Below are 27,263 nucleotides of genomic sequence, written 5' to 3'. Positions count from 1 at the left end.
TGTAACGTTCAGGGCGTTCTAATGACGATGGAATACTCAAATTGTGTCGTGATTCAATACATCGCCATTCAGCCGACTTTTCTCCACAGGTCTATAGGTGCTTGTGGCACCTAATGGACTTTCTCCTGTGAGTCTAGATTTTCGAATCCGACGCAAAACTGATAGTTAATTGTAACGTTCAGGTCCTCCTAATGACGATGGAACACTCAAATTACGTCGAGATTCAATACATCGGCCACCAGCTGACTTTCCTCCAAGGTCTATTGCTGCTTCGGGCACCTTATGGTTGTTCTCCTGTGAGTCTAGATTTTTGAATCCGACGCATAACTGATAGTTAATTTTAACGTTTAGCGCCTCCTGTTGACGATGGGACACTCAAATTGTGTCGAGATTCAATACATCGTCCTCCAGCCGACTTGTCTACAAATGGATATTGCTGCCTCGGGCACAATATTGTCCTTCCCTGTGAGTCTAGATTGTCGAATGAGACGCGAAACTGATAGTTAATTGTAACGTTCAGGGCATCCTAATGACGATGGAACACTCAAATTGCGTCGAGATTCAATACATCGTCCTTCAGCCGACTTGTCTCCAAGGGTCTATTGCTGCCTCGGGCACCTTATGGTCGTTCTCCTGTGAGTCTAGATTTTCAAATCCGACGCAAATCTAACAGTTAATTGTAACGTTCAGGGCCCCGAATGACGATGGAACACTCAAATTGCGTCGAGATTCAATACATCGTGCTCCAGCCGACTTGCCTCCAAGGGCATATTGCTCCCACGGGCAGCATACGGTCCGTCTCCTGTGAGTCTAGATTTTCGAATCCGTCGCGAAACTGATAGTTAATCGTAACGTTCAGGGTCTCCTAATGACGAACATTCAAATTGCGTCGAGATTCAATACTTCGTCCTCCAGCCAACTTGCCTCCAAGGGTTTTTGCTGCCTCGGGTACCTTATGTTCGTTCTCCTGTGAGTCTGGATTTTCGTATCCGACGCAAAACTGATAGTTAATTGTAGAGTTCAGGGCCTCCAACTTACGATGGAACACTCAAATTGCGTCGAGATTCAATACATCGTCCTTCAGCCGACTTGTCTCCAAAGGTCTATTGCTGCCTCGGGCACCTTATGGAGGTTCTCCTTTGACTCTGGATTTTCGAATCCAACGCAAAACTGATTGTAACGTTCAGGGCCTCCAAATGACGATGGAACACACAAATTCCGTCGAGATTCAATACATCGGCCTCCAGCCGACTTGTCTCCAATGGGATATTGCTGCCTCGGGCACCATATGGTCCGTCTCCAGTGTGTCTAGATTTTCAAATCCGACGCGAAACTCATAGTTAAATGTAACATTCAGGGCCTCCTAATGACGATGGAACACTCGAATTGCGTCGAGATTCAATACATCGTCCTCCAGGCGACTTGTGTCCAAGGGTATATTGGTGCCTCGGGCACTTCTTGGTCGTTCTCCTGTAAGTCGATATTGTCGAATCCGACGCAAAACTGATAGTTAATTGTAACGTTCAGGGCCTCCTAATGACGATGGAACACTCAAATTGCGTCGAGATTCAATACATCGCCCTTCAGCCGACTTGTCTCCAAAGGTCTATTGGTGCCTGTGGCACCTAATGGTCTTTCTCTTGTGAGTCTAGATTTTCGAATCCGACGCAAAACAGATAGTTAATTGCAACGTTCAGGGTCTCCTAATGATGATGGAACACTCAAATTGCGTCGAGATTTAATACATTAACCTCCAGCCGACTCGTCTCCAAGGGGATATTGCTGTCTCGGGCACCTTATGGTCCGTATCATGTGAGTCTAGATTTGCGAATCTGGCGCAAAACTGATGGTTAATTCTAACGATTAGGGTCTCCTAATGATGATGGAACACTCAAATTGTTTCGAGATTCAATGCATCGTCCTTCAGCCGACTTGTCTCCATAGGTCTATTGCTGCCTCGTGCAGCTTATGGTCGTCTTCCTGTGAGAATAGCTTTTCGAATCCAACGCAAAACAGATAGTTAATTGTAACGTTCAGGGCCTCCTAATGACGATGGAACACTGAAATTGCGTCGAGATTCAATACATCGTCCTCCAGCCGATTTGTCTCCAAGGGTATATTGCTGTTTCGGGCACCGTATGTTCCGGCTCCTGTGAGTCTAGATTTTCGAATCCGACGCGAAACTGACATTTAATTGTAACGATCAGGGCCACCTAATGACGATGGAACACTTAAATTGCGTCTAGATTCAGTACATCGTCCTTCAGCCGATTTGTCTCCAAGGTCATATTGCTCATACGGGCAGAAAATGGTCCGTCTCCTGCGAGTCTAGATTTTCGAATCCGACGCGCAACTGATAGTTAATCGTAACGTTCAGGGTCTCCTAATGACGAACATTAAATTGCGTCGAGATTCAATACATCGTAATCCAGCCAACTTGTCTCAAAGTGTTTTTGCTGCCTGGGGCACCTTATGGTCGTTCTCCTGTGAGTCTAGATTTTCGTATCCAACGCAAAGCTGATAGTTAATTGTAACGTTCAGGGCCTCCTAATTACGATGGAACACTCAAATTGCGTCGATATTCAATACATCGTCCTCCAGCCGACTTGTCTCCAAAGGTCTATTGCTGCCTTGGGCACTTTATGGTCGTTCTCCTTTGAGTCTGGATTTTCGAATCCAACGCAAAGCTGATTGTAACGTTCAGGGCCTCCTAATGACGATGGAACACTCAAATTCCGTCGAGATTCAATACATCGGCCTCCAGCCGACTTGTCTCCAAGGGGATATTGCTGCCTCGGGCACCATATGGTGCGTCTCCTGTGGGTCTAGATTTTCGAATCAGACACGAAACTGATAGTTAAATGTAACATTCAGGGCCTCCTAATGACGATGGAACACTCGAATTGCGTCGAGATTCAATACATCGTCCTCCAGGCGACTTGTGTCCAAGGGTATATTAGTGCCTCGGGCACTTTATGGTCGTTCTCCTATAAGTCTAGATTGTCGAATCCGACGCAAAACTGACAGCTAATTGTAACGTTCAGGGCCTCCTAATGACGATGGAACACTCAAATTACGTCGAGATTCAATACATCGCCCTTCAGCTGACTTGTCTCCAAAGGTCTATTGGTGCCTGTGGCACCTAATGGACTTTCTCTTGTGAGTCTAGATTTTCGAATCCGACGCAAAACAGATAGTTAATTGCAACGTTCAGGGTCTCCTAATGATGATGGAACACTCAAATTGCGTCGAGATTCAATGAGTGATAGTATTATTTTTATCCCACATTTTTTTACGCTGTTTAATATCAGAAGTAAGTCTTAAGTCTGTAAATAGTCGAAGTTTAATTTTAAATCTTGTACATAATCTGACTGTTCTTAACTGAGGATCACTGAAATGAATAATTTACTTTAATTACTTGGTTGTAATAGCCAAGAAACTGGCAAGTGTCTGAATGATGGAATTAATGAAAGCAGATGTAAGTATTAAACCTGTAATTATTAGAAGTTTAAATTTAATTCATGTACATAATTTTACTGTTTATTGACTGAGGAGCATTAAAATTAATGAAACTCAAGTTTTTCTAATTACATTTTTGTAATGTGTTTATCTGACATGTTCCACACCCAGGAGGATTCCCTCTTTTATGGGTCTATGGAATGAATAATTAATCTAATCTAATCTAATCTAAACATTAACCTCCAGCCGACTCGCCTCCAAGGGGATATTGCTGCCTCGGGCACCTTATGGTCCGTGTCATGTGAGTCTAGAGTTTCGAATCTGACGCAAAACTGATGGTTAATTGTAACGATCAGGGTCTCCTAATGATGATGGAACACTCAAATTGTGGCGAGATTCAATACATCGTCCTTCAGCCGACTTGTCTCCATAGGTCTATTGCTGCCTCGTGCAGCTTATGGTCGTCTTCCTGTGAGAATAGATTTTCGAATCCGACGCAAAACAGATAGTTAATTGTAACGTTCAGGGCCTCCTAATGACGATGGAACACTCAAATTGCGTCGAGATTCATTACATCGTCCTCCAGCCGATTTGTCTCCAAGGGTATATTGCTGCTTCGGGCACCGTATGATCCGTCTCCTGTGAGTATAAATTTTCGTATCCGACGCGAAACTGATATTTAATTGTAACGTTCAGGGCCACCTAATGACGATGGAACACTTACATTGCGTCTAGATTCAGTACATCGGCCTTCAGCCGACTTGTCTCCAAGGGTCTATTGCTGCCTCGGGCACCTTATGGTCGTTCTCCTGTGAGTCTAGATTTTCGAGTTATGAAGCAAAACTGATAGTTAATTGTAACGTTCAGGGCTTCCTAATGACGATGGAACACTCAAATTGCGTCGAGACTCAATACATCGTCCTTCAGCCGACTTGTCTCCAAGGGTCTATTGCTGCCTCGGGCACCTTATGGTCATTCTCCTTTGAGTCTAGATTTTCGAATCCGTCGCAAAACTGATAGTTTATTGTAACGTGCAGGGCCTCCTAATGACGATGGAACACTCAAAACGTGACGAGATTCAATACATCGTCCTCAAGCTGACTTGTCTCCAAGGGTAAATTGCTGCCTCGGGCATCATATAGTCCGTCTCCTGTGAGTCTAGATTTTCGAATCCGACGCGAAACTGATAGTTAAATGTAACATTCAGGGCCTCCTAATGACGATGGAACACTCGAATTGCGTCGAGATTCAATACATCGTCCTCCAGGCGACTTGTGTCCAAGGGTATATTAGTGCCTCGGGCACTTTATGGTCGTTCTCCTATAAGTCTAGATTGTCGAATCCGACGCAAAACTGACAGCTAATTGTAACGTTCAGGGCCTCCTAATGACGATGGAACACTCAAATTACGTCGAGATTCAATACTTCGCCCTTCAGCTGACTTGTCTCCAAAGGTCTATTGGTGCCTGTGGCACCTAATGGACTTTCTCTTGTGAGTCCAGATTTTCGAATCCGACGCAAAACAGATAGTTAATTGCAACGTTCAGGGTCTCCTAATGATGATGGAACACTCAAATTGCGTCGAGATTCAATGAGTGATAGTATTATTTTTATCCCACAACTTTTTACGCTGTTTAATATCAGAAGTAAGTCTTAAGTCTGTAAATAGTCGAAGTTTAATTTTAAATCTTGTACATAATCTGACTGTTCTTAACTGAGGATCACTGAAATGAATAATTTACTTTAATTACTTGGTTGTAATAGCCAAGAAACTGGCAAGTGTCTGAATGATGGAATTAATGAAAGCAGATGTAAGTATTAAACCTGTAATTATTAGAAGTTTAAATTTAATTCATGTACATAATTTTACTGTTTATTGACTGAGGAGCATTAAAATTAATGAAACTCAAGTTTCTCTAATTACATTTTTGTAATGTGTTTATCTGACATGTTCCACACCCAGGAGGATTCCCTCTTTTATGGGTCTATGGAATGAATAATTAATCTAATCTAATCTAATCTAAACATTAACCTCCAGCCGACTCGCCTCCAAGGGGATATTGCTGCCTCGGGCACCTTATGGTCCGTGTCATGTGAGTCTAGAGTTTCGAATCTGACGCAAAACTGATGGTTTATTGTAACGATAAGGGTCTCCTAATGATGATGGAACACTCAAATTGTGGCGAGATTCAATACATCGTCCTTCAGCCGACTTGTCTCCATAGGTCTATTGCTGCCTCGTGCAGCTTATGGTCGTCTTCCTGTGAGAATAGATTTTCGAATCCGACGCAAAACAGATAGTTAATTGTAACGTTCAGGGCCTCCTAATGACGATGGAACACTCAAATTGCGTCGAGATTCATTACATCGTCCTCCAGCCGATTTGTCTCCAAGGGTATATTGCTGCTTCGGGCACCGTATGATCCGTCTCCTGTGAGTCTAAATTTTCGTATCCGACGCGAAACTGATATTTAATTGTAACGTTCAGGGCCACCTAATGACGATGGAACACTTACATTGCGTCTAGATTTAGTACATCGGCCTTCAGCCGACTTGTCTCCAAGGGTCTATTGCTGCCTCGGGCACCTTATGGTCGTTCTCCTGTGAGTCTAGATTTTCGAGTTATGAAGCAAAACTGATAGTTAATTGTAACGTTCAGGGCTTCCTAATGACGATGGAACACTCAAATTGCGTCGAGATTCAATACATCGTCCTTCAGCCGACTTGTCTCCAAGGGTCTATTGCTGCCTCGGGCACCTTATGGTCATTCTCCTTTGAGTCTAGATTTTCGAATCCGTCGCAAAACTGATAGTTTATTGTAACGTGCAGGGCCTCCTAATGACGATGGAACACTCAAAACGTGACGAGATTCAATACATCGTCCTCAAGCTGACTTGTCTCCAAGGGTAAATTGCTGCCTCGGGCATCATATGGTCCGTCTCCTGTGAGTCTAGATTTTCGAATCCGACGCGAAACTGATAGTTAAATGTAACATTCAGGGCCTCCTAATGACGATGGAACACTCGAATTGTGTCGAGATTTAATACAACGTCCTCCAGCAGACATGTGTCCAAGGGTATATTGGTGCCTCGGGCACTTCGTTCTCCTGTAAGTCTACATTGTCGAATCCGACGCAAAACTGATAGATACTTGTAACGTTCAGGGCCTCCTAATAACGATGGAACACTCAAATTGCGTCGAGATTCAATACATCGGCCACCAGCCGACTTGTTTCATAGGGTCTATTGCTGCCTGCGGCACCTTCTCCTGTGAGTCTAGATTTTCGAATCCGACGCAAAACTGATAGTTAATTGTAACGTGCAGGGCATCCTAATGACGATGGAACACTCAAATTGCGTCGAGATTCAATACATCGTCCTCCAGCCGACTTGTCTCCAAGGGGATATTGCTGCCTCGGTCACCTTATGGTCGTTCTCCTGTGACTCTAGATTGTCGAATCCGACGCAAAACTGATAGTTAATTGTAACGTTCAGGGCTTCCTAATGACGATGGAATACTCAAATTGTGTCGTGATTCAATACATCGCCCTTCAGCCGACATTTCTCCAAAGGTCTATAGGTGCCTGTGGCACCTAATGGACTTTCTCCTGTGAGTCTAGATTTTCGAATCCGACGCAAAACTGATAGTTGATTGTAACGTTCAGGTCCTCCTAATGACGATGGAACATTAAAATTACGTCGAGATTCAATACATCGGCCACCAGCTGACTTACCTCCAAGGGTCTATTGCTGCCTCGGGCACCTTATGGTCGTTCTCCTGTGAGTCTAGATTTTCAAATCCGACGCAAATCTGATAGTTAATTGTAACGTTCAGGGCCCCCGAATGACGATGGAACACTCAAATTGCGTCGAGATTCAATACATCGTGCTCCAGTCGACTTGCCTCCAAGGGCATATTGCTCCCACGGGCAGCATATGGTCCGTCTCCTGTGAGTCTAGATTTTCGAATCCGACGCGAAACTGATAGTTAATAGTAACGTTCAGGGTCTCCTAATGACGAACATTCAAATTGCGTCGAGATTCAATACATCGTCCTCCAGCCAACTTGCCTCCAAGGGTTTTTGCTGCCTCGGGCGCCTTATGTTCGTTCTCCTGTGAGTCTAGATTTTCGTATCCGACGCAAAACTGATAGTTAATTGTAGAGTTCAGGGCCTCCTAATTGCGATGGAACACTCAAATTGCGTCGAGATTCAATACATCGTCCTTCAGCCGACTTGTCTCCAAAGGTCTATTGCTGCCTCGGGCACCTTATGGAGGTTCTCCTTTGAGTCTGGATTTTCGAATCCAATGCAAAACTGATTGTAACGTTCAGGGCCTCCTAATGACGATGGAACACACAAATTCCGTCGAGATTCAATACATCGGCCTCCAGCCGACTTGTCTCCAAGGGGATATTGCTGCCTCGGGCACCATATGGTCCGTCTCCAGTGAGTCTAGATTTTCAAATCCGACGCGAAACTGATAGTTAAATGTAACATTCAGGGCCTCCTAATGACGATGGAACACTCGAATTGCCTCGAGATTCAATACATCGTCCTCCAGGCGACTTGTGTCCAAGAGTATATTGGTGCTCGGGCACTTTTTGGTCGTTCTCCTGTAAGTCGATATTGTCGAATCCTACGCAAAACTGATAGTTAATTGTAACGTTCAGGGCCTCCTAATTACGATGGAACACTCAAATTGCGTCGAGGATCAATACATCGCCCTTCAGCCGACTTGTCTCCAAAGGTCTATTGGTGCCTGTGGCACCTAATGGACTTTCTCTTGTGAGTCTAGATTTTCGAATCCGGCGCAAAACAGATAGTTAATTGCAACGTTCAGGGTCTCCTAATGATGATGGAACACTCAAATTGCGTCGAGATTTAATACATTAACCTCCAGCCGACTCGTCTCCTAGGGGATATTGCTGTCTCGGGCCCCTTATGGTCCGTGTCATGTGAGTCTAGATTTTCGAATCTGACGCAAAACTAATGGTTAATTCTAACGATCGGGGTCTCCTAATGATGATGGAACACTCAAATTGTTTCGAGATTCAATGCATCGTCCTTCAGCCGACTTGTCTCCATAGGTCTATTGCTGCCTCGTGCAACTTATGGTCGTCTTCCTGTGAGAATAGATTTTCGAATCCAACGCAAAACAGATACTTAAATGTAACGTTCAGGGCCTCCTAATGACGATGGAACACTCATATTGCGTCAAGATTCAATAAATCGTCCTCCAGCCGATTTGTCTCCAAGGGTATATTGCTGTTTCGGGCACCGTATGTTCCGTCTCCTGTGAGTCTAGATTTTCGTATCCGACGCGAAACTGATATTTAATTGTAACGTTCAGGGCCACCTAATGACGATGGAACACTTAAATTGCGTCTAGATTCAGTACATCGTCCTTCAGCCGACTTGTCTACAAGGGTCTATTGCTGCCTCGGGCACCTTATGGTCGTTCTCCTGTAAATCTAGATTGTCGAATCCGACGCAAAACTTATAGTTAATTGTAACGTTCAGGGCCTCCTAATGACGATGGAACACTAAAATTGCGTCGTGATTTAATACATCGCCCTTAAGCCGACTTTTCTCCAAAGGTCTATAGGTGCCTGTGGCACCTAATGGGCTTTCTCCTATGAGTCTAGATTTTCGAACCCGACGCAAAATTGATAGTTAATTGTAACGTTCAGGGCTTCCTAATGACGATGGAACACTCTAATTGCGTCGAGATTCAATACATTGTCCTTCAGCCGACTTGTCTCCAAGGGTCTATTGCTGCCTCGGGCACCTTATGGTAGTTCTCCCGTGAGTCTAGATTTTCAAATCCGACGCAAATCTGATAGTTAATTGTAACGTTCAGGGCCCCCGAATGACGATGGAACACTCAAATTGCGTCGAGATTCAATACATCGTCCTCCTGCCGACTTGCCTCCAAGGGCATATTCCTCCCACGGGCAGCATATGGTCCGTCTCCTGTGAGTCTAGATTTTCGAATCCGACGCGAAACTGATAGTTAAATGTAACATTCAGGGCCTCCTAATGATGATGGAACACTCGAATTGCGTCGAGATTCAATACATCGTCCTCCAGGCGACTTGTGTCCAAGGGTATTTTGGTAGCTCGGGCACTTTATGGTCGTTCTCCTGTAAGTCTATATTGTCGAATCCGACGCAAAACTGATAGTTAATTGTAACGTTCAGGGCCACCTAATGACGATGGAACACTTCAATTGCGTCTAGACTCATTACATCGTCCTTCAGCTGACTTGACTCCAAGGGTCTATTGCTGCCTCGGGCACCTTATGGTCGTTCTCCTTTGAGTCTAGATTTTCGAATCCGTCGCAAAACTGATCGTTAATTGTAACGTTCAGGGCCTCCTGATAACGATGGAACACTCGAATTGGGTCGAGATTCAATACATCGTCCTCCAGCCGACTTGTGTCCAAGGGTATATTGGTGCCTCGGGCACTTTATGGTCGTTCTCCTGTAAGTCTAGATTGTCGAATCCGACGCAAAACTGATAGACACTTGTAACGTTCAGGGCCTCCTAATAACGATGGAACACTCAAATTGCGTCGAGATTCAATACATCGGCCACCAGCCGACTTGTTTCATAGGGTCTATTGCTGCCTGTGGTACCTTCTCCTGTGAGTCTAGATTTTCGAATCCGACGCAAAACTGATAGTTAATTGTAACGTGCAGGGCATCCTAATGACGATGGAACATCCAAATTGCGTCGAGATTCAATACTTCGTCCTCCAGCGACTAGTCTCCAAGGGGATATTGCTGCCTCGGTCACCTTATGGTCGTTCTCCTGTAAATCTAGATTGTCGAATCCGACGCAAAACTGATAGTTAATTGAACGTTCAGAGCCTCCTAATGACGATGGAACATTCAAATTGTGTTGTGATTCAATACATCGACCTTCAGCCGACTTCTCTCCAAAGGTCTATTGGTGCCTGTGGCACCTAATGGACTTTGTCCTGTGAGTCTAGATTTTCGAATCCGACGCAAAACTGATAGTTAATTGTAACGTTCAGGTCCTCCGAATGACGATGGAACACTCAAATTGCTTCGAGATTCAATACACCGTCCTTCAGCCGACATGTCGCCAAGGGTCTATTGCTGCCTCAGGCACCTTATGGTCGCTCTTCGTGAGTCTAGATTTTCAAATCCGACGCAAATCTGATAGTTAATTGTTAGTTTCAGGGCCCCCGAGTGACGAAGGAACACTCACATTGCGTCGAGATTCAATACATCGTCATCCAGCCGACTTTTCTCCAAGGGTCTATTGCTGCCTCGGGGACCATTTGGTCGTTCTGCTGTAAGTCTAGATTGTCGAATCCGACGCTAAAAAGATAGTTACTTGTAACGTTCAGGGCCTCCTAATGACGATGTAACACTCAAATTGCATCGAGATTCAATAAATCGTCCTCCAGCCGACTTGTCTCCAAGGGGATACTGCTGCCTCGGGCATCATATGGTCCGTCTCCTGTGAGTCTAGATTTTCGAATCCGACGCGAAACTGATAGTTCAAATGGCTCTGAGCACTATGGGACTTAACAGCTATGGTCATCAGTCCCCTAGAACTTAGAACTACGTAAACCTAACTAACCTAAGGACAGCACACAACACCCAGCCATCACGAGGCAGAGAAAATCCCTGACCGCGCCGGGAATCGAACCCGAGAACCCGGGTGTGGGAAGCGAGGACGCTACCGCACGACCACGAGATGCGGGCAAAACTGATAGTTAAATGTAACATTCAGGGCCTCCTAATGACGATGGAACACTCGAATTGGGTCGAGATTTAATACATCGTCCTCCGGATTACTTGTGTCCAAGGGTATATTGGTGACTCGGACACTTTATGGTCGTTCTCCTGTAAGTGTAGATTGTAAAATCCGACGCAAAACTGATAGTTAATTGTAACTTTCAGGGCCTCCTAATGACGATGGAACACTCAAATTGTGTCGTGATTCAATCCATCGCCCTTCAGCCGGCTTTTCTCAAAAGGTCTATTGGTGCCTGTGGCACCTAATGGACTTTCTCCTGTGAGTCTAGATTTTCGAATCCGACGCCAAACTGATAGTTAATTGTAACGTTCAGGGCCTCCTAATGACGATGGAACACTCAAATTACGTCGAGATTCAATACATCGGCCACCAGCTGACTTTTCTCCAAGGGTCTATTGCTGCCTCGGGCACCATATGGTCGTTCTCCTGTGAGTCTAGATTTTCGTATCCGACGCAAAACTGATAGTTATTGTAGAGTTCAGGGCCTCCTAATTACGATGGAACACCAAATTGCGTCAAGATTCAATACATCGTCCTTCAGCCGACTTGTCTCCAAACGTCTATTGCTGCCTCGGGCACCTTATGGACGTTCTCCTTTGAGTCTGGATTTTCGAATCCAACGCAAAACTGATTGTAACCTTCAGGGCCTCCTAATGGCGATGGAACACACAAATTCCGTCGAGATTCAATACATCGGCCTCCAGCCGACTTGTCTCCAAGGGGATATTGATGCCTCGGGCACCATATGGTCCGTCTCCAGTGTGTCTAGATTTTCAAATCCGACGCGAAACTGATAGTTAAATGTAACATTCAGGGCCTCCTAATGACGATGGAACACCCATATTGCGTCGAGATTCAATACATCGTCCTCCAGGCGACTTGTGTCCAAGGGTATATTGGTGCCTCGGGCACTTTTTGGTCGTTCTCCTGTAAGTCGATATTGTCGAATCCGACGCAAAACTGATAGTTGATTGTAATTTTCAGGGCCTCCTAATGACGATGAAACACTCAAATTGCGTCGAGATTCAATACATCGCCCTTCAGCTGACTTGTCTCCAAAGGTCTATTGGTGCCTGTGGCACGTAATGGGCTTTCCCTTGTGAGTCTAGATTTTCGAATCCGACGCAAAACAGATAGTTAATTGCAACGTTCAGGGTCTCCTAATGATGATGGAACACTCAAATTGCGTCGAGATTCAATACATTAACCTCCAGCCGACTCGTTTCCAGGGGGATATTGCTGTCTCGGGCACCTTATGGTCCGTGTCATGTGAGTCTAGATTTTCGAATCTGACGCAAAACTGATGGTTAATTCTAACGATCAGGGTCTCCTAATGATGATGGAACACTCAAATTGTTTCGAGATTCAATGCATCGTCCTTCAACCGACTTGTCTCCATAGGCCTATTGCTGCCTCGGGCACCTTATGGTCGTTCTCCTGTGAGTCTAGATTTTCAAATCCGACGCAAATCTGATAGTTAATTGTAACGTTCAGGGCCCCCGAATGACGATGGAACACTCAAATTGCGTCGAGATTCAATACATCGTCCTCCAGCCGACTTGCCTCCAAGGGCAAATTCCTCCCACGGGCAGCATATGGTCCGTCTCCTGTGAGTCTAGATTTTCGAATCTGACGCGAAACAGATAGTTAAATGTAACATTCAAAGCCTGTTAATGACGATGGAACGCTCGAATTTCGTCGAGATTCAATATATCGTCCTCCAGCCGACTTGTCTCCAAGGGTATACTGCTGCTTCGGGCACCGTATGTTCCGTCTCCTGTGAGTCTAGATATTCGTATCCGACGCGAAACTGATATTTAATTGTAACGTTCAGGGCCTCCTAATGGCGATGGAACAATTAAATTGCGTCTAGATTCATTACATCGTCCTTCAGCCGACTTGACTCCAAGGGTCTATCGCTGCCTCGGGCACCTTATGGTCGTTCTCCTGTGAGTCTAGATTTTCGAATTATGACGCAAACTGATAGTTCATTGTAACGTTCAGGGCTTCCTAATGACGATGGAACACTCAAATTGCGTCGAGATTCAATACATCGTCCTTCAGCCGACTTGTCTCCAAGGGTCTATTGCTGCCTCGGGCACCTTATGGTCGTTCTCCTTTGAGTCTAGATTTTCGAATCCGTCGCAAATCTGATAGTTAATTGTTACGTTCAGGGCCCCCGAGTGACGATGGAACACTCAAATTGCGTCGAGATTCAATACATCGTCATCCAGCCGACTTGTCTCCAAGGGTCTATTGCTGCCTCGGGGACCATTTGGTCGTTCTGCTGTAAGTCTAGATAGTCGAATCCGACGCTAAAAAGATAGTTACTTGTAACGTTCAGGGCCTCCTAATGACGATGCAACACTCAAATTGCATCGAGATTCAATAAATCGTCCTCCAGCCGACTTGTCTCCAAGGGGATATTGCTGCCTCGGGCATCATATGGTCCGTCTCCTGTGAGTCTAGATTTTCGAATCCGACGCGAAACTGATAGTTAAATGTAACATTCAGGTCCTCCTAATGACGATGGAACACTCGAATTAGGTCGAGATTCAATTCATCGTCCTCCGGAAGACTTGTGTCCAAGGTTATATTGGTTCTTCGGGCACTTTATGGTCGTTCTCCCGTAAATCTAGATTGTCGAATCCGACGCAAAACTGATAGTTAATTGTAACGTTCAGGACCTCCTAATGACGATGGAACACTCAAATTGTGTCGTGATTCAATCCATCGCCCTTCAGCCGACTTTTCTCCAAAGGTCTATTGGTGCCTGTGGCACCTAATGGACTTTCACCTGTGAGGCTAGATTTTCGAATCCGACGCCAAACTGATAGTTAATTGCAACGTTCAGGTCCTCCTAATGACGATGGAACACTCAAATTACGTCGAGATTCAATACATCGGCCACCAGCTGAGTTTTCTCCAAGGGTCTATTGCTGCCTCGGGCACCTTATGGTCGTTCTAATGTGAGTCTAGATTTTCGAATCCGACGCATAACTGATAGTTACTTGTAACGTTCAAGGCCTCCTAATGACGATGCAACACTCAAATTGCATGGAGATTCAATACATCGTCCTCCAGCCGACTTGTCTCCAAGGGTCTATTGCTGCCTCGGGTACCTTATGGTTGTTCTCCTGTGAGTCTAGATTTTCGAATCGTACGCAAAACTGATAGTTATAATTGTAACGTTCGGGGCCTTATAATGACGATGGAACACTCAGATTGTGTCGAGATACAATACATCGTCCTCCAGCCGACTTGTCTCCAAGTGGATATTGCTGCCTCGGGCACTTAATGGTCGTTCTCCTGTAAGTCTAGATTGTCGATCCGACGCAAAACTGATAGTTACTTGCAACGTTCAGGGCCTCCTAATGACGATGGAACACTCAAATTGCGTCGAGATTCAATACATCGGCCACCAGCCGAGTTGTTTCATAGTTTCTATTGCTGCCTGTGGCACTTTCTCCTGTGGGTCCAGATTTTCGAATCCGACGCAAAACTGATAGTTAATTGCAAGGTTCAGGGCCTCCTAATGACGATGGAACACCCAGATTGTGTCGAGATTCAATACATCGTCCTCCAGCCGACTTGTCTCCAAGTGGATATTGCTGCCTCGGGCACCACATAGTCCTTCTCCCGTGAGTCTGGATTTTCGAATCCGACGCGAAACTGATAGTTAATTGTAACGTCTAGGCCCTCCTAATGACGATGGAACACCCAAATTGCGTCGAGATTCAATACATCGTCTTTCAGGCGACTTGTCTCCAAGGGTCTATTTCTGCCTCGGGCACCTTGTGGTCGTTCTCCTGTAAGTCTAGATTTTCAAATCGGACGCAAAAGTGGTAGTTAATTGTAACGTTCAGGGCCTCCTAATGACGATGGAACACTCAAATTGCATCGAGATTCAATACATCGTCCTCCAGCCGACTTGTCTCCAAGTGGATATTGCTGCCTCGGGAACCAAATGGTCCGGCTCCTGTCAGTCTAGATTTTCGAATCCGACGCGAGACTGATAGTTAATTGTAACGTTCAGGGCCTCTTAGTGACGATGGATCACTCAAATTGCGTCGACATTCAATACATCGTAATTCAGCCGACTTGTCTCCAAGGGTCTATTGCTGCCTCGGGCACATTATGGTCGTTCTCCTGTGAGTCTAGATTTTCGAATCCGACGCAAAACTGATAGTTACTTGTAGTGTTCAGGGCATCCTAACGACGATGGAACACTCAAATGGCGTCGGGATTCAATACATGTCCTCTAGCCGACTTGTCTCCAAGGGGATATTGCTGCCTCGGCAACTTATGGTCCGTCTCCTATGGGTCTCGATTTTCGAATCCGACGCGAAACCGATAGTTAATTGTAACGTTCAGGGCCTCCAAATGACGATGGAACACTCAAATTGCGTCGAGATTAAATACATCGTCCTTCAGATGACTTGTCTCCAAAGGTCTATTGCTGCCTCGGGCACCTTATGGTCGTTCTCCTGTGAGTCTAGATTTTCGAATCTGACGCAAAACTGATAGTTAATTGTAACGTTCAGGGCCTCCTAATGACGATGGAACACTCAAATTGCGTCGAGATTCGTTACATCGACCTTCAGCCGACCTGTCTCCAAGGGGATATTGCTGCCTCGGGCACCATAGGATCCGTCTCCTGTGAGTCTAGATTTTCGAATCCGACGCGAAACTGATAGTTAATTGTAACGTTCAGGGCCTCCTATTGACGATGGAACACTTAAATTGCGTCGAGATTCAATACATCTTCCCTCAGCCGAATTGTCTCTAAGGGTCTATTGCTGCCTCGGTCACCTTATGGTCGTTCACCTGTGAGCCTAGATTTTCGTATCCGACGCAAAACTGATAGTTAATTGTAACGTTCAGGGCCTCCTAATGACGATGGAACATTGAAATTGCGTCGAGATTCAATACATCGTCCTGTAGCCGACTTATCTCCAAGGGGATATTGCTGCCTCGGCACCTTATGGTCCGTCTCTTTTGGGTCTCGATTTTCGAATCAGACGCGGAACTGATAGTTAATTGTATCGTTCAGGGCCTCCTAATGACGATGGAACACTTAAATTGCGTCGAGATTCAATACATCGTCCTTCAGCCGACTTGTCTCCAAGGGTCTATTGCTGCCTCGGGCACCTAATTGTCGTTCTCCTGTAAGTCTAGATTGTAGAATACGACGCAAAACTCATAGATACTTGTAACGTTCAGGGCTCCTAATGACGATGGAACACTCAAATTGCATCGAGATTTAATACATCGTCCTCCAGCCGACTTGTCTCCAAGGGAATATTGCTGCCTCGGTCACCTTATGGTCGTTCTCCTGTAATTCTAGGTTGTCGAATCCAACGCAAAACTGATAGTTAATTGTAACGTTCAGGGCGTCCTAATGACGATGGAACACTCAAATTGTGTCGAGATTCAATACATCGCCCTTCAGCCGACTTGTCTCCAAAGGTCTAATGGTGCCTGTGGCACCTAATGGACTTCCTCCTGTGAGTCTAGATTTTCGAGTCCGACGCAAAACTGATAGTTAATTGTAACGTTCAGGTCCTCCTAATGACGATGGAACACACAAATTACGTCGAGATTCAATACATCGGCCACCAGCTGACTTTTCTCCCGGTGTCTATTGCTGCCTCGGGCACCTTATGGTCGATCTCCTGTGAGTCTAGATTTTCGAATTCGACGCATAACTGATAGTTAATTGTAACGCTCAGCGCCTCCTAAAGACGATGAAACACTCAAATTGTGTCGAGATTCAATACATCGCCCTCTAGCCGACATGTCTACAAGAGGATATTGCTGCCTCGGGCACTATATTGTCCTTCCCGGTGAGTGTAGATTTTCGAATCCGACGTGAAACTGATAGTTAATTGTAACGTGCAGGGTCTCCTAATGACGAACATTCAAATTGCGTCGAGATTCAATACATCGTCCTCCAGCCGACATGTCTCCAAGGGAATATTGCTGCCACGGGCACCAGGTCCGTCTACTGTGAGCCCCGATTTTCGAATCCGCGCGAAACTGATAGTTAAATGTAGCTTTCAAGGGCTTCCTAATGACGATGGAACACTCAAATTGCGTCGAGATTCAACACATCGTCCTCCTGCCGATTTGTCTCCATGGGTCTATTGCTGCCTCGGGCATTTTATGTTCGTTCTTCTGTAAGTCTAGATTGTCGAATCCGAAGCAAAACTGATAGATACTTGTAAGGTTCAGGGCCTCCTAATGACGATGGAACACTCAAATTGTGACGAGATTCAATACATCAGCCACCAGCCGACTTGTTTCATAGTATCTATTGCTGCCTGTGGCACCTTCTCCTGTGAGTCTAGATTTTCGAATCCGACGCAAAACTGATAGTTAATTGTAACGTTCAGGGCCTCCTAATGACGATGGAACACACAAATTGCGTCGAGAATCAATACATCGTCCTCCAGCCGACTTGTCTGCAAGTGGATTTGCTGCCTCGGGAGCAAAATGGTCCGTCTCCTGTGAGTCTAGATTTTCGAATCAGACGCGAAACTGATAGTTAATTGTATCGTTCAGGGCCTCCTAATGACGATGGAACACTTAAATTTCGTCGAGATTCAATACATCGTCCTTCAGGCGACTTGTCTCCAAGTGTCTATTGCTGCCTCGGCACCTAATGATCGATCTCCTGTGAGTCTAGATTTTCGAATCCGACGTAAAACTGATAGTTAATTGTAACATTCAGGGCCTCCTAATGACGATGGAACACTCAAATATCGTCGAGATTCAATAGATCGTCCTCCAGCCGACTTGTCTCCAAGGGGACATTGCTGCCTCGGGCACCATAGGGTCCCTCTCCTGTGAGTCTAGATATTCGAATCCGACGCGAAACTGATAGTTACTTGCAACGTTCAGGGCCTCCTAATGACGATGGAACACTCAAATTGCGTCGAGATTTAACACATCGTCCTCCTGCCGATTTGTCTCCATGGGTCTATTGGTGCTTCGGGCACTTTATGTTCGTTCTCCTGTATGTCTAGATTGTCGAATCCGACGCAAAACTGATAGATACCTGTAAAGTTCAGAGCCTCCTAATGACGATGGAACACTCAAATTGCGACGAGATTCAAAACATCAGCTACCAGCCGACTTGTTTCATAGTATCTATTGCTGCCTGAGGCACCTTCTCCTGTGAGTCTAGATTTTCAAATCCGACGCAAAGCTGATAGTTAAATGTAACGTGCAGGGCATCCTAATGACGATGGAACACGCAAATTGCGTCGAGATTCAATACATCGTCCTCCAGCCGAATTGTCTCCAAGGGCATATTGCTGCCTCGGGCACCATATAATCATTCTCCTGTGAGTCTAGATTTTCGAATCCGACGCGAAACTGATAGTTAATTGTAACGTTCAGGGCCTCCTAATAACGATGGATCACTCAAAACGTGACGAGATTCAATACATCGTCCTCCAGCAGACTTGTCTCCAAGGGGATATTGCTGTCTCGGGCATCATATGGTCCGTCCCCTGTGAGTCTAGATTTTCGAAACCGACGCGACACTGATAGTTAAATGTAACATTCAGGGCCTCCTAATGACGATGGAACACTCAAATTGCGTCGAGATTCAAAACATCGTCCTCCAGCCGACTTGTGTCCAAGGGTATATTGGTGCGTCGGGCACTTTATGGACGTTCTCCTGTAAGTCTAGATTGTCGAATCCGACGCAAAACTGATAGATACTTGTAACGTTCAGGGCCCCCGAATGACGATGGAGCACTCAAATTGCGTCGAGATTCAATACATCGTCCTCCAGCCGACTTGTCTCCAAGGGCATGTTGCTCCACGGGCTCCATATGGTCCGTCTCCTGTGAGTCTAGATTTTCGAATCCGACGCGAAACTGATAGTTAATTGTAACGTTCAGGGTCTCCTATTGACGAACATTCAAATTGCGTCGAGATTCAATACATCGTCCTCCAGCCGACTTGTCTTTGAAGGATTTTGCTGCGTCGGTCATCTTATGGTCGACCTCCTGTGAGTCTAGATTTCGAATCCGACGCAAAACTGAGAGTTAATTGTAACGTTCAGGGCCTCCTAATGACGATGGAACACTCAAATTGCGTCGAGATTCAATACATCGTACTCCAACCGACTTGTCTCCAAAGGGATATTGCTGCCTCGGGCACCATATCGACCGTCTCCTGTGAGTCTAGATTTTCGAGTCCGACGCAAAACTGATAGTTAATTGTAACATTCACTGCCTCCTAATGACGATGGACCACTCAAACTGCGTCGAAATTCAATACATCGTCATCCTGCCGACTTGTATCCAAGGGTCTATTGCTGCCTCGGGGACCATTTGGTCGTTCTCCTGTAAGTCTAGATTGTAGAATCCGACGCTAAACTGATAGTTACTTGTAACGTTCAGGGCCTCCTAATGACGATGGAACACTCAAATTGCGTCGAGATTCAACACATCGTCCGCCTGCCGATTTGTCTCCATGGGACTATTGGTGCTTCGGGCACTTTGTGTTCGTTCTCCTGTATGTCTAGATTGTCGAATCCGACGCAAAACTGATAGATACCTGTAAAGTTCAGAGCCTCCTAATGACGATGGAACACTCAAATTGCGACGAGATTCAAAACATCAGCTACCAGCCGACTTCTTTCATAGTATCTATTGCTGCCTGAGGCACCTTCTCCTGTGAGTCTAGATTTTCGAATCCGACGCAAAGCTGATAGTTAAATGTAACGTGCAGGGCATCCTAATGACGATGGAACACGCAAATTGCGTCGAGATTCAATACATCGTCCTCCAGCCGAATTGTCTCCAAGGGCATATTGCTGCCTCGGGCACCATATGGTCATTCTCCTGTGAGTCTAGATTTTCGAATCCGACGCGAAACTGATAGTTAATTGTAACGTTCAGGGCCTCCTAATAACGATGGATCACTCAAATTGCTTCGAGTTTCAATACATCGTCCTTCAGCCGACTTGTCTCCAAGGGTCTATTGCTGCCTCGGGGACCATTTGGTCGTTCTCCTGTAAGTCTAGATTGTCGAATCCGACGCTAAACTGATAGTTACTTGTAACGTTCAGGGCCTCCTAATGACGATGCAACACTCAAATTGCATCGAGATTCAATACATCGTCCTCCAGCCGACTTGTCTCCAAGGGTCTATTGCTGCCTCGGGCACTTAATGGTCGTTCTCCTGTAAGTCTAGATTGTCGATCCGACACAAAACTGATAGTTACTTGCAACGTTCAGGGCCTCCTAATGACGATGGAACACTCAAATTGCGTCGAGATTCAATACATCGGCCACCAGCCGAGTTGTTTCATAGTTTCTATTGCTGCCTGTGGCACTTTCTCCTGTGGGTCCAGATTTTCGAATCCGACGCGAAACTGATAGTTAATTGTAACGTCCAGGCCCTCCTAATGACGATGGAACACCCAAATTGCGTCGAGATTCAATACATCGTCTTTCAGGCGACTTGTCTCCAAGGGTCTATTGCTGCCTCGGGCACCTTATGGTTATTCTCCTGTGAGTCTAGATTTTCGAATCCGACGCGAAACTGATAGTTAATTGTAACGTTCAGGGCCTCCTAATAACGATGGATCACTCAAAACGTGACGAGATTCAATACATCGTCCTCCAGCAGACTTGTCTCCAAGGGGATATTGCTGTCTCGGGCATCATATGGTCCGTCCCCTGTGAGTCTAGATTTTCGAAACCGACGCGACACTGATAGTTAAATGTAACATTCAGGGCCTCCTAATGACGATGGATCACTCAAATTGCGTCGAGATTCAAAACATCGTCCTCCAGCCGACTTGTGTCCAAGGGTATATTGGTGCGTCGGGCACTTTATGGACGTTCTCCTGTAAGTCTAGATTGTCGAATCCGACGCAAAACTGATAGATACTTGTAACGTTCAGGGCCCCCGAATGACGATGGAGCACTCAAATTGCGTCGAGATTCAATACATCGTCTTTCAGGCGACTTGTCTCCAAGGGTCTATTGCTGCCTCGGGCAACTAATGGTCGTTCTCCTGTAAGTCTAGATTGTAGAATACGACGCAAAACTCATAGATACTTGTAACGTTCAGGGCTCCTAATGACGATGGAACACTCAAATTGCATCGAGATTTAATACATCGTCCTCCAGCCGACTTGTCTCCAAGGGAATATTGCTGCCTCGGTCACCTTATGGTCGTTCTCCTGTAAGTCTAGGTTGTCGAATCCAACGCAAAACTGATAGTTAATTGTAACGTTCAGGGCGTCCTAATGACGATGGAACACTCAAATTGTGTCGAGATTCAATACATCGCCCTTCGGCCGACTTGTCTCCAAAGGTCTAATGGTGCCTGTGGCACCTAATGGACTTCCTCCTGTGAGTCTAGATTTTCGAGTCCGACGCAAAACTGATAGTTAATTGTAACGTTCAGGTCCTCCTAATGACGATGGAACACACAAATTACGTCGAGATTCAATACATCGGCCACCAGCTGACTTTTCTCCCGGTGTCTATTGCTGCCTCGGGCACCTTATGGTCGATCTCCTGTGAGTCTAGATTTTCGAATTCGACGCATAACTGATAGTTAATTGTAACGCTCAGCGCCTCCTAAAGACGATGAAACACTCAAATTGTGTCGAGATTCAATACATCGCCCTCTAGCCGACATGTCTACAAGAGGATATTGCTGCCTCGGGCACTATATTGTCCTTCCCGGTGAGTGTAGATTTTCGAATCCGACGTGAAACTGATAGTTAATTGTAACGTGCAGGGTCTCCTAATGACGAACATTCAAATTGCGTCGAGATTCAATACATCGTCCTCCAGCCGACATGTCTCCAAGGGAATATTGCTGCCACGGGCACCAGGTCCGTCTACTGTGAGCCCCGATTTTCGAATCCGCGCGAAACTGATAGTTAAATGTAGCTTTCAAGGGCTTCCTAATGACGATGGAACACTCAAATTGCGTCGAGATTCAACACATCGTCCTCCTGCCGATTTGTCTCCATGGGTCTATTGGTGCCTCGGGCATTTTATGTTCGTTCTTCTGTAAGTCTAGATTGTCGAATCCGAAGCAAAACTGATAGATACTTGTAAGGTTCAGGGCCTCCTAATGACGATGGAACACTCAAATTGCGACGAGATTCAATACATCAGCCACCAGCCGACTTGTTTCATAGTATCTATTGCTGCCTGTGGCACCTTCTCCTGTGAGTCTAGATTTTCGAATCCGACGCAAAACTGATAGTTAATTGTAACGTTCAGGGCCTCCTAATGACGATGGAACACACAAATTGCGTCGAGAATCAATACATCGTCCTCCAGCCGACTTGTCTGCAAGTGGATTTGCTGCCTCGGGAGCAAAATGGTCCGTCTCCTGTGAGTCTAGATTTTCGAATCAGACGCGAAACTGATAGTTAATTGTATCGTTCAGGGCCTCCTAATGACGATGGAACACTTAAATTGCGTCGAGATTCAATACATCGTCCTTCAGGCGACTTGTCTCCAAGTGTCTATTGCTGCCTCGGCACCTAATGATCGATCTCCTGTGAGTCTAGATTTTCGAATCCGACGTAAAACTGATAGTTAATTGTAACATTCAGGGCCTCCTAATGACGATGGAACACTCAAATATCGTCGAGATTCAATAGATCGTCCTCCAGCCGACTTGTCTCCAAGGGGACATTGCTGCCTCGGGCACCATAGGGTCCCTCTCCTGTGAGTCTAGATATTCGAATCCGACGCGAAACTGATAGTTACTTGTAACGTTCAGGGCCTCCTAATGACGATGGAACACTCAAATTGCGTCGAGATTCAACACATCGTCCTCCTGCCGATTTGTCTCCATGGGTCTATTGGTGCTTCGGGCACTTTATGTTCGTTCTCCTGTATGTCTAGATTGTCGAATCCGACGCAAAACTGATAGATACCTGTAAAGTTCAGAGCCTCCTAATGACGATGGAACACTCAAATTGCGACGAGATTCAAAACATCAGCTACCAGCCGACTTGTTTCGTAGTATCTATTGCTGCCTGAGGCACCTTCTCCTGTGAGTCTAGATTTTCGAATCCGACGCAAAGCTGATAGTTAAATGTAACGTGCAGGGCATCCTAATGACGATGGAACACGCAAATTGCGTCGAGATTCAATACATCGTCCTCCAGCCGAATTGTCTCCAAGGGCATATTGCTGCCTCGGGCACCATATAATCATTCTCCTGTGAGTCTAGATTTTCGAATCCGACGCGAAACTGATAGTTAATTGTAACGTTCAGGGCCTCCTAATAACGATGGATCACTCAAAACGTGACGAGATTCAATACATCGTCCTCCAGCAGACTTGTCTCCAAGGGGATATTGCTGTCTCGGGCATCATATGGTCCGTCCCCTGTGAGTCTAGATTTTCGAAACCGACGCGACACTGATAGTTAAATGTAACATTCAGGGCCTCCTAATGACGATGGAACACTCAAATTGCGTCGAGATTCAAAACATCGTCCTCCAGCCGACTTGTGTCCAAGGGTATATTGGTGCGTCGGGCACTTTATGGACGTTCTCCTGTAAGTCTAGATTGTCGAATCCGACGCAAAACTGATAGATACTTGTAACGTTCAGGGCCCCCGAATGACGATGGAGCACTCAAATTGCGTCGAGATTCAATACATCGTCCTCCAGCCGACTTGTCTCCAAGGGCATGTTGCTCCACGGGCTCCATATGGTCCGTCTCCTGTGAGTCTAGATTTTCGAATCCGACGCGAAACTGATAGTTAATTGTAACGTTCAGGGTCTCCTATTGACGAACATTCAAATTGCGTCGAGATTCAATACATCGTCCTCCAGCCGACTTGTCTTTGAAGGATTTTGCTGCGTCGGTCATCTTATGGTCGACCTCCTGTGAGTCTAGATTTCGAATCCGACGCAAAACTGAGAGTTAATTGTAACGTTCAGGGCCTCCTAATGACGATGGAACACTCAAATTGCGTCGAGATTCAATACATCGTACTCCAACCGACTTGTCTCCAAAGGGATATTGCTGCCTCGGGCACCATATCGACCGTCTCCTGTGAGTCTAGATTTTCGAATCCGACGCAAAACTGATAGTTAATTGTAACATTCACTGCCTCCTAATGACGATGGACCACTCAAACTGCGTCGAAATTCAATACATCGTCATCCTGCCGACTTGTATCCAAGGGTCTATTGCTGCCTCGGGGACCATTTGGTCGTTCTCCTGTAAGTCTAGATTGTAGAATCCGACGCTAAACTGATAGTTACTTGTAACGTTCAGGGCCTCCTAATGACGATGGAACACTCAAATTGCGTCGAGATTCAACACATCGTCCGCCTGCCGATTTGTCTCCATGGGACTATTGGTGCTTCGGGCACTTTATGTTCGTTCTCCTGTATGTCTAGATTGTCGAATCCGACGCAAAACTGATAGATACCTGTAAAGTTCAGAGCCTCCTAATGACGATGGAACACTCAAATTGCGACGAGATTCAAAACATCAGCTACCAGCCGACTTCTTTCATAGTATCTATTGCTGCCTGAGGCACCTTCTCCTGTGAGTCTAGATTTTCGAATCCGACGCAAAGCTGATAGTTAAATGTAACGTGCAGGGCATCCTAATGACGATGGAACACGCAAATTGCGTCGAGATTCAATACATCGTCCCCAAGCCGAATTGTCTCCAAGGGCATATTGCTGCCTCGGGCACCATATGGTCATTCTCCTGTGAGTCTAGATTTTCGAATCCGACGCGAAACTGATAGTTAATTGTAACGTTCAGGGCCTCCTAATAACGATGGATCACTCAAATTGCTTCGAGTTTCAATACATCGTCCTTCAGCCGACTTGTCTCCAAGGGTCTATTGCTGCCTCGGGCACCTTATGGTCGTTCTCCTGAGAGTGTAGTTTTTCAAATCCAACGCAAATCTCATAATTAATTGTTACGTTCAGGGCCCCCGAGTGACGATGGAACACTCAAATTGCGTCGAGATTCAATACATCGTCATCCAGCCGACTTGTCTCCAAGGGTCTATTGCTGCCTCGGGGACCATTTGGTCGTTCTCCTGTAAGTCTAGATTGTCGAATCCGACGCTAAACTGATAGTTACTTGTAACGTTCAGGGCCTCCTAATGACGATGCAACACTCAAATTGCATCGAGATTCAATACATCGTCCTCCAGCCGACTTGTCTCCAAGGGTCTATTGCTGCCTCGGGCACTTAATGGTCGTTCTCCTGTAAGTCAAGATTGTCGATCCGACACAAAACTGATAGTTACTTGCAACGTTCAGGGCCTCCTAATGACGATGGAACACTCAAATTGCGTCGAGATTCAATACATCGGCCACCAGCCGAGTTGTTTCATAGTTTCTATTGCTGCCTGTGGCACTTTCTCCTGTGGGTCCAGATTTTCGAATCCGACGCGAAACTGATAGTTAATTGTAACGTCCAGGCCCTCCTAATGACGATGGAATACCCAAATTGCGTCGAGATTCAATACATCGTCTTTCAGGCGACTTGTCTCCAAGGGTCTATTGCTGCCTCGGGCACCTTATGGTTATTCTCCTGTGAGTCTAGATTTTCGAATCCGACGCGAAACTGATAGTTAATTGTAACGTTCAGGGCCTCCTAATAACGATGGATCACTCAAAACGTGACGAGATTCAATACATCGTCCTCCAGCAGACTTGTCTCCAAGGGGATATTGCTGTCTCGGGCATCATATGGTCCGTCCCCTGTGAGTCTAGATTTTCGAAACCGACGCGACACTGATAGTTAAATGTAACATTCAGGGCCTCCTAATGACGATGGAACACTCAAATTTCGTCGAGATTCAAAACATCGTCCTCCAGCCGACTTGTGTCCAAGGGTATATTGGTGCGTCGTGCACTTTATGGACGTTCTCCTGTAAGTCTAGATTGTCGAATCCGACGCAAAACTGATAGATACTTGTAACGTTCAGGGCCCCCGAATGACGATGGAGCACTCAAATTGCGTCGAGATTCAATACATCGTCCTCCAGCCGACTTGTCTCCAAGGGCATGTTGCTCCACGGGCTCCATATTTTCCGTCTCCTGTGAGTCTAGATTTTCGAATCCGACGCGAAACTGATAGTTAATTGTAACGTTCAGGGTCTCCTATTGACGAACATTCAAATTGCGTCGAGATTCAATACATCGTCCTCCAGCCGACTTGTCTTTGAAGGATTTTGCTGCGTCGGTCATCTTATGGTCGACCTCCTGTGAGTCTAGATTTCGAATCCGACGCAAAACTGAGAGTTAATTGTAACATTCACTGCCTCCTAATGACGATGGACCACTCAAACTGCGTCGAAATTCAATACATCGTCATCCTGCCGACTTGTATCCAAGGGTCTATTGCTGCCTCGGGGACCATTTGGTCGTTCTCCTGTAAGTCTAGATTGTAGAATCCGACGCTAAACTGATAGTTACTTGTAACGTTCAGGGCCTCCTAATGACGATGGAACACTCAAATTGCGTCGAGATTCAACACATCGTCCGCCTGCCGATTTGTCTCCATGGGACTATTGGTGCTTCGGGCACTTTATGTTCGTTCTCCTGTATGTCTAGATTGTCGAATCCGACGCAAAACTGATAGATACCTGTAAAGTTCAGAGCCTCCTAATGACGATGGAACACTCAAATTGCGACGAGATTCAAAACATCAGCTACCAGCCGACTTCTTTCATAGTATCTATTGCTGCCTGAGGCACCTTCTCCTGTGAGTCTAGATTTTCGAATCCAACGCAAAGCTGATAGTTAAATGTAACGTGCAGGGCATCCTAATGACGATGGAACACGCAAATTGCGTCGAGATTCAATACATCGTCCCCAAGCCGAATTGTCTCCAAGGGCATATTGCTGCCTCGGGCACCATATGGTCATTCTCCTGTGAGTCTAGATTTTCGAATCCGACGCGAAACTGATAGTTAATTGTAACGTTCAGGGCCTCCTAATAACGATGGATCACTCAAATTG

This window comes from Schistocerca serialis, chromosome 1 (assembly GCF_023864345.2).
Source record: "Schistocerca serialis cubense isolate TAMUIC-IGC-003099 chromosome 1, iqSchSeri2.2, whole genome shotgun sequence".
Lineage (NCBI taxonomy): Eukaryota > Metazoa > Arthropoda > Insecta > Orthoptera > Acrididae > Schistocerca > Schistocerca serialis.
This window is presented reverse-complemented; position numbering follows the sequence as displayed.